General features: G+C 42.4%; 1 protein-coding gene across 1 annotated transcript in view; it reads left to right on the forward strand.

Moving 5' to 3' along the window:
* LOC135501822 (voltage-dependent calcium channel type A subunit alpha-1-like) overlaps nucleotides 1–12,432 on the forward strand; it is a 348,627-nt gene that overhangs the window by 12,284 nt on the left and 323,911 nt on the right. The gene's annotated exons all lie outside the window — the stretch shown is intronic.

The raw sequence follows: 12,432 nt of genomic DNA on the forward strand, positions 1-12,432 counted from the left end.
CCTGGCGATTTAGCAGAAGTTGCGAAAACTGCGGATTCAGAGGAAACCGCGGATATTTGTCAAGCACTGGGAGAACAAATGGTCTATATCGGACCATTTCCACTTCGGCCGGTGTGGGGAGGAGACAAAATGTGGCTAATATTACAAATGTATAGTGTATTTAATAAATACACAGATATTCTATATCGGTATTCAACTGCTTTTGGGCTGTTTCCGCCCAGTTTCCATAGATTCCACAGTTTCCACAGATTCCGCTAAATCGCCTTTAATACAATAGCCATGTCAGAACATGTTGAACTTGTAGCGGATGTTCTCTGGGAGATAAACAAGCTCATACGTACATGTAATTGCGACCCGAGGAGTATAATACATTCTTTACTTTTACGTTTTTTTAGTTAAATTCGTGACATCAAAGGTAGATAACCGATATAATGTATACTCGGCGACATCTAGAGCTTCCTATGTAATTTCCTACACTCGCCCCAGGCTTACATTTTCTAAGTAAATACATGTATCTTCTTGTTATTCGTTTAACTGCGACGTCAGCAGCAATGAGGCTAGTCTGCCGCGTGACTCACAAATTGCATTTTGTGAGTCTGCCTCGGAATTGGCTCCAGGGGCGGTCCATTGCGTCATCCGAACTGGATCTCCTTATGGCGACAGGCCGAGGCCGGTCCAATGCGTCCGGAGTGTACACACTGGCCACCTATCGGAAGCTTACATGTAATGTTCAATTGTGTAAGTACATAATAACAATAAAATCGTTATGAATAAAATAGGCCACTGTTATGAAAAACTGACAGTTATCAATTTTGTCTCGTCGAATCCACAGCACTGAAAGCATTTGATTCCGAAGAAAGATCGTCCTACGACAAAATTCTGTCGTAGATGTCAATGGCCAATTTAGCGCCACCCCGTGGGACCTATTGGTATTAGGCTACGGTGAGGCTGCATTTTGGGCTTTGATTGGCATCATCAACACTTTTGAGACACCCTGTATTATACTCCAAAAGATAAACGCTCCCGCCTGGTTAAAATGTCGTTTTCATTGTCAATGCTATAAAATTGTGTTATCGCTGAATCTTTAGGTAGATTTAAAGTAGAAACGCTAATTTAAATCGATGTCTAAATTTACTCCAGGGATTCGAATAATATGCTCAAAATGCTAACGATAACAATATCAACCGATTACGACCACCGTTCTATAACATTGCTATGTTAACGCACTGGTTGCTGTCGGCGTTTGTTGTTCAGCCATTATCATAATGTTCAAGAAATCGTCCCGATAACGCTGAAGCTAACAGTAATTTATTTTAGTATTCTCTATAAAAAGTTTTTTATCATTGGCATAAGCGCGGGTCAGTGATCCACCGGCTTTCGGATGAGAGACTAGCGGAACCTTATTCGTTCGTGGTACTTCTGAGATGCGCAGTCGACCGGAAATCTCCAAAATTTTTGCTTTCGAAAATACCTGAACCAACCTCCAAGCCTCACCTTTGGTAACGGTTGCTTAGTGATAAGACTGACACCGTTTACTGAGCAAATGTTGCTCTACGGAGCAAATGTAGCTGGCCCATTCATTGGGAGACTGCACCTGAATGTCCAAAAAAGTTATAATTTCTCAAGTTCGCAAGTTTCTAAAGTTCAGGAGTTTTAATTCACTGGTGTGTCTACTATGGCCGACCGAGTACACCCTAGAGAATAAATTCGCCTGATGATTGCCGAGAATCTCATCAACTTCCAACCTACCGAGCAGCCTGCCCTGGATAATAGTGCGATAGGAGCCCTGGGAATATGGCTGCCTCACAAGAAAACCAGCGAAAATCCGCGCTCGTTGGTAAATTTTCTAAATTAGACTGCATCTTTTTCATTATATTTTATGCAAATCATGCTTGATTGTCTAGGGTGGAGTTACTGTACCGGGAGTGAAAACTACAGCGTTATGTAAACAGTAATGATATAAGCGTATAATCGCCCATATTTGGAGGAAAATTACTCAATTATCGAATCAAACAAGACACACTTCGACGCCGATTTAAACAACCTGAAAAACTGAGATGAAATACGCCACAGAATTTGTTGCCGAGTCTACCACAATTAATTATAAGAACAAACCAACTTTTCTGCCATAGTTTATCAAGAGATCATATGCACAAAGCTGGATGCCCGCTAATGCCAGGCTATCAAGACAGGCCGGGGTGTCGCACATAACTACTGATAACACCATGGAGCTGTCGCTTGTGCCTGGCTGATGTTGGCCTCTTTGAATTTTGGTTGGCTCGACCCCGGCGCCATTTTGGCCCGGTTTCGTCTCGCCTTTTTTTAACCATGAAAAACGCCACATTCAGTATATACAGAGTGGCCCAGAATTATTTTCCCATGCGCAATAGAATAATATTGTGTATCCATTGTCCGAGGGAAAATGATTATGGGCCACTCTGTAGATTAGAAAAAGAGGACCGCCGGCTACGAAAGTAGTGTGATGTACAATGTACATGCATGATGTCATGGAACATAGCAAAAACATAATTTTTGGACAAAGGCTATAAGGTAAGTAAAGGGCACAACAAATCCGGTGCAAGAGATAATACCGGGAGAATAATAAATCAAAACTTCCACCCAGAATACAGCAAAATCGTACACTGAACGGCAGGTGTCAAATTGCATTTTTAGATACACCCTAAAACAGTTAGAATTTGCGGACAAGCCGTGGACAGGGGCGTGTGTTGCAGGGGCGTTTCTGACAAATAATGCCGCTTCACGCCGGTTCCCTGCGCTTGTCTTGAGCATGTGTTCTCAACGGGCGTCTGTCAGATAACTTTTGAACTACTTACGGTTAACCGAGGAGGTAACATCGAACGTGTTGGACATGTCAGCATGCGCAGTCAAGCGGCGAAGGCCGGATGTGTTCCCGTGTACGTGTCGACAGTACCTTCCTCTGTTTGTAGCCTATTCTCAGAGATCTCTGACAGGATGAATTGAAAACAGATCTAGCCATAAAAATGGATATGCCTGAACATTATGGATGTTGTGGAACCAGTTAACAACAGTTTCGGTATTGCTATTGAGTTAAACTGGACCCGACTTTGATGTGAAAAGTTTAAACAAACTGCGACGAAACTTCCGATTGGAGACAAAATACGCCACGAAATTTGCAGCCGAATCCACGACAATAAGCAACAAACCAACTTTTCTGCCATAGTTGAAGAAGAGATCATCTTCGGGTAGTTGGACGCCAGCTATCCCTGCAAGCCGGTCAAGGCAGGCGGGGGTCTCGCAGAGTGTAAACAAAATGGCCACCGAAAGAACCATAGCGGTTGCTTGTATTTGGCTGCCCTCTGCCTCCTTGGATTTTTGTACGGCCGCCATCTTAGTTCTGGTACGACTCGCCTTTTTCAGCGCGAAGATTAGGGCGATATTCAACATGTAGATGAGGCAAAGAGGCCCAACAGCCACAAACAGGGTGTAATGAATGGTGTCATATGTTCTGTCCCACGGTGCAATTTGTAGGAAAGGTTCGACCAAATTCGTGCAAGGGCTGATGCCCGAGGAAAGGTAAAACGACCAGAACCGAGGAACGGAACAGGTCACTGAAGTGACAAAGATGACGATGACTACTTTACCTATATTTCTTTTGGTGCAATGAGCCCTTGCCCACAGTGGGAAGAGGACGTTCAAGAATCTTTCACACGCAATGAGGACGACCAGCCAATTTCTCGTCTGTAGAGCAACGAAGTAAAATGGCAGTGATACATAAAATATCATTGGGCCGATATCAAAATCCCAGACGCCGAATATCACTTCAGGCGTTATCAAATAAACAACGATGTGCCGGACGAAGAAATAAACAACACAATCGACGAGAAAGAAAATGTCATTTCCGGCGATTATGCGCAGTACGAATACAGCTGTAGAGGAACTGCGCAAGTCACGCATGCGTAGTACAATCAGGTTAAGGCTGTTGAGGGCGATACCGATGAAGGCAACGGGAGTTATTGCATACATGTACATGAAAAAGACATCAGCGTAAACTGCTTTGTACGCACAATCTCCTGTCGATCCGAGGGTAGTCTCGTTCTCGTTTTCATTTGCTTTGTTTTCGTTCTTGACTGCTATTGCCATTGTTGCCATTTCCATGTCGAATGAAGTCATCGAAACAGTAAATGAAACCGTGATGTCGGGTCGCGAAGTATTCACTGAAAAAAAATTTCTTGGGTCCGACAAGATGAGCGGAGAATCCTCCCGGAGAATATGTCGTCTCGGATCCGTCAATAAGCGGAGAAACAACCAGTATATACTCACGTTTGACGAGAACTCTTGGTCAGGAAAACAAAACCCATCACGCGCATCATGTTCGGATCATTGTAGCTAGACATATGTATCCAGTTGCAGATAATTTGGACGTATGATGACTAACATTAAAGGTTTTTCTACCGATGCGATCATCATTTTGAGAGCATAACCAATTTGCCTTAGGCATGCGTCGTGCTTGTATCACAGAGTAAGACACGGCACATGCATATCTCTGCATTGTAGTGCAGATCCGAATGGTGAACATATTGTTGTTTACGGCAGTACCGTCTTTAGAACGCCTGTACCAACCAGTAAAAAACAACATGCCCCTTTGTTATGCCAGTGTTGATTGATTGTCAGCGCAGCACTTTACATAACAGCTGCCATCAAAACTGTGGAACCAAGGTGTTTTAGGATACTGAGTTAAACTGGGCCTGACTTTGTCTTTGACTTGAAAAACATAAACAAACTGTGGCGAAACCTCCGATTCGAGACAAAATACGCCACAAAATTTGCAGCCGAATCCACGACGATAAGCAGCAAACCAACTTTTCTGCCATAGTTGAGAAAGAGATCATCTTCGGGCAGCTTGACGCCCGCTATCCCTGCAAGTCTGTCGAGGCAGGCGGGGGTCTCGCAGATTGTAAACAAAATGGCTACCGAGAACACCATTGTTGTTGCTTGCAATTGGCTACTCTCCGCTTGCCTATATTTTGATTCGCTGGTTCCTGCCGCCATTTTGGCTCGGTTTCGACTCGCCCTTTTCATTGCGACGATTAAAGCGATATTTAATACATAGATGGAAACTAAAGGCCCAACCGATACGAAGATTATGTAATGAATCGTGTCAAATGTTCTGTCCCATGGCGCAATGTGAATGAAGAGCTCAACCAATCCCGAGCAGGGGTTAATTGCTTCGGCAAAGTAAAATGACCAGAAGCGACTAACGTAACATACTATCGAAGTTCCGACAATACCCACGATAACTTTGCCAATATTTCTGTTTGTGCAACGAGCCCTTGCCCATAGTGGAAACGAAATATTCAAAAATCTTTCAAACGCAATTAGCGCGACCAACCAGTTTCTAGTCTGAAGAGTAATGAAGTAAAATGGTAGCGTTGCGTAGAACATTATAGGACCGATGTGCAAGTCTCGAAGAGCGAAGATTTCTTCAGGTTTTGTTAGATAAATCACCATGTGCCGGATGAAAAAATAAACAACACAAACTACGAGAAAGAAAACGTCATTTACAGCGATGATGCGCAGTACGAATACAGCTGTAGACGAACTGCGCATGTCACGCATGCTCAGTACAATCAGGTTGAGGCAGTTTAGAACAATACCGATGAAGGCTACGGGAGTTATGCCGAACATGTACAAATAAAACACATCGGCGTAAACAGCTTTGTACAAACATTTTCCCTCGGCTACTACCGGGGTAGTCTCGTTCACGTACTCTTTTGCCTCCATTTGATTTTCGCCATCGGCCATTATTGCTAGTGTTTGACCCTTTCGATTCCAAAGAAGGCATCAAGTTTATATGGAATCTTGAATTCCACGATTAGAATACATGTATTTCCGATCTGAAGAAGGGTGAATAAAATACAAATTGATAGTAGCCAAAACAATCATGACATGACGATAGTGTACCAGTCCTGTACAACTCAACTACGTTTATTACATAGTGTATCATCATTATGCAAAGATCCCCGTTTCGCGAGTTGTTGCCAATCCGGGAAGTTTCGCTCATCACACCCGCAGAATCGATTGGAGACAAGACCACCAATGAATATTCATAGGTTGGAGGGTCCAGGCCTATCAATTAGACGAGTGCATATTTTTAACTCTCAAGTGCATATTTGGAGAGGTATTGACAAAATATTTGCTGTGGCAAGTCTACAGATATAAAGAAATTATTTGATGAAAAAATTAATTTCGAATTTTGTTAATTTGGTAATAGGGGGCGTATTTTGAGATTTTTCTGCCAGTTGGCTGAAATGAGTGGAAATATCAATGTCTGTCCAATTTGTCGATTATCAAAAAATTTCCGTGGTCAACTACCAGTTTACTTTTCACCATTTACTTGCCCGACTGTCCGGAATATCATATCAAAATTTCAGATTTGATGCGTCGCGGTCAAACATTGACAATTGAACTGCTAAAAGGCTTAAAAAATCAATGGTGGTCTTGCCTCATTGTGCCCATCATGCATAAGCCATGTCAGCCATTGCTAGATTTACGAGCTACTATATGTAAATGTAGCAGTGTGTTTTCTAAAAAAAAGTTGGCGCAAAAAAGCGCATACCTGCTCATGTCCTTGTTCATGATTTCATCGACGAAGTCCCAACGTTCGCTAATCGATAAGATTTAGTGACACACCGAACTCATTTTATACCGTGTAAATTGCTGTACATGCTGTCACGCGTCGGCACAGCTAAATCTAGTGTACATTATTGCCGTAAAACTATCCAATCTATAGCAATGCGGATTCGTCATGGCATAGTCGAATCGTGGAGTTTCAAGGCCCTGTAATTAAGTCGCCAGAATTGGCGACAACTCCCCGAATTGGCCACGACGACTCGCAAAATGGGAATCATTGCCCGACTGGTCATATGTTGATTGCAAATGCAGTGATTTGACATTTGAAAATGAGTCGGGAAGTCTGCCATTGTTTACGCAACAGGTTCCTTTCCGAGGTTGGAAGCGGGTTAGTTTACACTGCCCGAAAAAAACCATGTCGTACGGTGCGATATTACACAGCAGTATGTATTATCCAGGTCTATTGAATTACATTCGCCCAGGTTTTTTGCTTTTTACGCCTTGAGTGGTTGCTTTTTTGCCAGTTTCATTTGTACATTTCAACACAAACTCGTGATATGAAAGAGTAAGCAGTACATATCATATTTCTTTCGTGTTGCTTTGTCATGTCGACTTATCACACTGCCGTAAAGTGTCATGTGCATTTTCGACATACGTTAACTTTCTAACTGAAGTTAAAACTTCGAGTTCAACTGAAGTTTGATGTTAATTTCAAAAAGTGTAAAAGAGGGAAGTACGTCAATTTGGCCACCCTAATATTGACTCTTTAAAAATTTGGAAACTTGGAGCCAACATGGTACACTTTTGCGGGAACTTTAACTTCATGTGAAATAAGCACCAGCATATCATGATAAGAGTATGTTTACCCTCCTCAAAGAGGTAAGCGGTCCCTTTTTGAATCAGTATAAGCGAATATATCAGTCAAGATGGAATAGACTTTCCGTTTTAAGGCGTCATTTCTTTGTATGTATGGTAAGTGCATTGATTAGATTGACATTCCCACTGCCCCCCCCCCTCTTTTCATTGTCAAGTCACGTCTCTCAAAGCCGATTGCCACCATGAATGGCAATTTCCACGGCTGTTGGAAGGTTTCGTACCAGATGATGACACCCGGCGATGATACACACATGAGATAAACCATGCGCCAATGTCAGCAAAGCAATCGCGCGATAATCTGGAATCGTACTTGCGCTTGGCGAAAACCTGCTTTGCAGGGAAGTTTCCTTCGTGAGATAGGATCATTTTTGACCCCGTCGATGAAAGAGTCGCCAGGGTATCCAGGACAATCGGGGATCTGTGTTGCTAACCAGTAAAATGAGAACCTGAACCCAGGCAGATCACACTACTGATAGTTGTGCCGCTGCATACGAATGCCTCACAACTTGGGCGTGATATTTGTTGGTTTTCATACTAAAATGGCTTTCAGCACGACCGTGGCAACTCAAAACCGGATAATTAAAAAACATCAACTCATGAAATGTTATAAACAAGGCACTAAAACGGGATGTAACCGTCGGCCTGCCAAAAATTCATAAGTCATGTCCAAAACTGCCTCGCACAAAATATACTACCGCATATCATTTTAGTGTGATACTACACGGCGGCTCATGGTGGAAAGTAGGCGTATCATCCTCCCCGCCAGGTGAATCCTACGCCCAAGTTTTCCCTTTAAGAAGAGAGGATAGATCTAGAGAGGATAGAGAGTATGATATTGACTCTTAACTTAAGTGGCATTCGAGTTAACTGTAGAGAAACATTTGTCGAACTTGGAGAGGGTGAGGGGGTTTGCTTGACTCCTAATTAAATACGTCATAAGTTTATTGTAGAAAAATATTGACATGTGGCTTCAGCTAAAAATAACAAAATTCCGCCATGATTGCCCAGTTCGCAGTGCCGCGATTTACACTGCCACAGATTCACAAGTCCTCCAGCATTTCGAACATTACCGGAGAGAATTTGTTTGATCCTCTTGCCAGTTGATAAATATTATGTATTTTCTGCGGGTACCTATCAATGATGATAACATTTCTATCACCCTGTATCGATCTATCGATCTTAGATGCTAGCTTACAGTTTACATATATCATTTACGTGGTTTGTTGCTCGTCAGCCTCGGGGAGGTAGACAAGGTCGTGACATACAGGGTGTCGAAGAAAAATTTAAACACTTGTGGGTTTTGATACTGCAGCAAGAAGATAGCTGTCGTACAGTTGACATAAAAATGTCAAGTTGCAGGTGTGAGTGAGTCAGTGCAAAGAAGATGTTATATGAGATAACGTATTGATAGTAATATCAAGAATTAACCTTTTGGACTGCTCGCCCCGCTATCACGGACCTGGCAGTAAACGAAAATAATGGTTTCGTCAGTGCGCACTTTGGGCACGGAAAGTTGGAAGACTCTGAATAGGCCTAGCAGGTGAGATGTTTGCATAATCAATCAGTATAATTAGACACCGTGTTCTCTTAATTACATGTATTTGGCAGAGCAGTGTGAACTTATGTCCGCAGTTCTCACAATTAAAGCCACGACGTTTGTTTACTGGCATCAATTAGTCATGCCAATTAGCTAATTAGTATTGAGCTGTTGTTCCCTTGTGAGCTTATTAAAAAAGAACAAAGCTGGTAATTATCGTTACGTGCTTATAAGCAACATGTGATAGCAAATTTGGCATATATTAAATAGCATCCAGTTTTATGATGACAATAAGGTCTTATAAGGTCTTATATAAAGCAATCTCGGATGTGCATTATGAAAAAGCACAGGAATTGATGACAAGACAGACCTTTTGCAGTTCGTACTTCGGCCTTTCGTAGGGTTACAAAACCTGCCTAATAAATGTATGCATGCGCACATCTACATCTACATGCATCAATCTTTTTGCATGCTTTAACCACATTGTCGATACATCCAAATGGCTTCGACCATTTTATCATTGCCATAAAAGCATCCGAGATTGGATTGGAGCTAGTGGTGAAAAACGATACGTAACGCATCTGATATTTTACATAAATGTCCGTTTAACTACATTTGCCTAGAGTGCACATCACCTCGCAGTCTATATTTCATACCTTCTCGTGCATACGATGATTTGAAGCCAGATGGATTTTGCCCATTAAACATGATTTTATTATGTTTTCACACTCTAATACAAAATTATAACAATGTTCGTTTCGGCCTCATCACTGTTTTGCATCGTTTGTGGTAATCAATGTCAAAACACGATTCGCCTGGCCGCCATTAAGATGACGTCACGAGGTGGACCGCTCTCTCGGCTCACTCTACCAAACTGGGTTACATTGCAGCAAACTAAACGATGTTTAGGAAATCGCCACTATAACGTCATTTTGTTCGAGCATTCCTGCTACGTACATTTGAGTATATCATACAGCCAATGCACGTACGTGCAAGGGACGCCAATACTGGCAGAGCTATGCTATGTCTGCCTTGGAGAATGGTCAGATTGAGAGAATCAACGGATTATAGTGGTAACTCGTGTGAAACCTGTCCATAAGCATCAAAAGCAAAAATACGTATTTATCTTTACTCTTGCTAAACGTATTTCATCCAGTATTCATATTTGGGAAAAACTTGTCGTATAGTGTGCATCCTATGAAATTATAGAACCACGCTTCATGGGCACATTGCGTTCGGTCACGTTGATACAGGGAAGGACTGGGGCTCGGTCTGCAGCCCACATCGGCCACATCATAATAAATATGGCGAATCGGCGATCACCTCTCACCTCCTTCTCAGGGCAGTAATATTTAAATACTACTACCCTGATATGTCTGTGTTACAAAATCCGCGCTGGGTGCAAAATACGCACTCATTTGGGTGTTCTAATTGGATAATGCATGTACAATGAAAAAAAAAATGCAAGTATGTACAATGACTTTTTTTTTAAATGCATGCGCACGTCACGTGATTTTATCCCCTTTCCTTTCTTTCCTGTTTCAATGTGGCCATTCTTTCTTAATAATGCAGGACAGAATATTTTCTATGATTGCCGCTGGCACCCTTGGCAAATCTGTACTCCGGGTATAAGGTCACCACGGTCAGAAGGCAGCCTGGGATGTCAATCAATAATGCTGGGGTATCGGATACGCTGCGTCTACCCTCGACCAAATCCAATTTCGCACTCCTTATCTCATATGCAATGCAAATGGGTTAATGCTAGGCTCCCGGACCATGTACTGACACTGACCGAGTCGAGAAGATCTTCATAAACAACTGGCTTGATATGCCACATTCAGGGGCGGATCCAGCGCAGCTGCGGTCGAAGCCCGAAAATGGTGAGGGCGAAGGCCGAACACGTGAGCGCCGCAGGCGCACACCCAAGGCGCGCGGTCGGGGGCCTCCCCCAGGAAAATGTTTAAACTCAGATGCTCTCAGACGCGTTTCCCAAGTGTCTGAGAGACGTTGTTACCCGTTAATTCACTGAAAAAAAAGTAACTCTTGTTTGGGCTTATAACGGCTTTCCCTTAAGTTATTTTTTCAGCGGTCCGCGAAAAAAGGGGGGGGGCGGGTCTGTTGGGCCCCCCTTGATCCGCCCCTGACAATAAAGGCCTACACTCTTCGCTTTCATCGAATTTTTTTGTGGTCCTAGTATCAAAGAAATAAACAGTGTCGTAGTGCAGTTATTATGCAGGAAAATTCGATGAAAATGGGTATTTACAAAATGGGTGCTTTACGATACTGGACAGTTTTCAAGAGTGGACATCACGAAAATATGGCCAACACCCATCCTGAGGAAATCAATTATCGCTTTTCCAGCATTGCACGCAAACATTAACCCCCGTTTTCTCAGGATGTCACCGTCAAGCATTTGAATTAATTGCCGATTTTGAAGACATGTAACATTTTCAAAAAATAATACATAGACACTATTGATATTGTTCGAAGGGAGATTGTGCTTACGTTCTAGGAGGTTCTCAGTTTAAAAAAAAATCTATATCGTTCTGTGCGACACAAAAGCTGCTGACAGTTGCATATTTGAGGAGGATATGGGAAGACCCTGGTGTCTGCTGTTACTGATTTGAATGCGGAAATATCGGTGGTAGGTGGAGAGTATTCACAGAGATTATAATTGTTAGAAATTTCAAGGTTGACTTTATTGTAAAACTTATCAGATATTCGAGACTTTGAAGGGCAAATTCACCCCCCCCCCCCACCATCCCCATTTCGGAATGACCTACATATATTTATTATTATTGTCAATATGGGAAGACCTAGGAAGCCAAGACGGACAGAGAAAATCAGTATGTCCCGCACTAGGCCAACAGGCAATGTGAACTCGAACATAGAACCATATTATGTTTGAAGAGAACAACACGCTCTTAACATTTATTGGTAAAACAATCTTGGACCAACTGTGAATTTGGAAAACAGAGAAGTAAAACCAACAATCACCCAGTTCTTGTTTAAAAAAAGAGGAAAACAAGAAATTTTATTTTGATGGTAAAAACAACTAAAATTTCGCTGTGAAACCATTGCAGAGTGGTAAACAACTTTCTATAAAATCGTTACTTTTACATGCAGGCCCAGGCGGCACAATGGGAAAAATTATCCAGCCAACCTCTCCACAGAACCATCTTGATTGTGTTGCTTTTTGACCTAGAGGCTTTCGGGATTAGTTGGGCCCTTTTTGACCCCCCCCCCCCTAAGTACCTTCTCCAATGACACTACAAAATGGTCCTGCCACCCGTTGAACCCACAGTCAGCCGGTTTGTTTATTGCCCAACAAAACGGTTCAAACATCTTTGAAAACGGTTTTCGTCTAAATAAAAAGTAACCAACACTAAATGTAAGAAATCTACTAC

Source organism: Lineus longissimus, chromosome 17 (genome assembly GCF_910592395.1).
Source record: "Lineus longissimus chromosome 17, tnLinLong1.2, whole genome shotgun sequence".
Lineage (NCBI taxonomy): Eukaryota > Metazoa > Nemertea > Pilidiophora > Heteronemertea > Lineidae > Lineus > Lineus longissimus.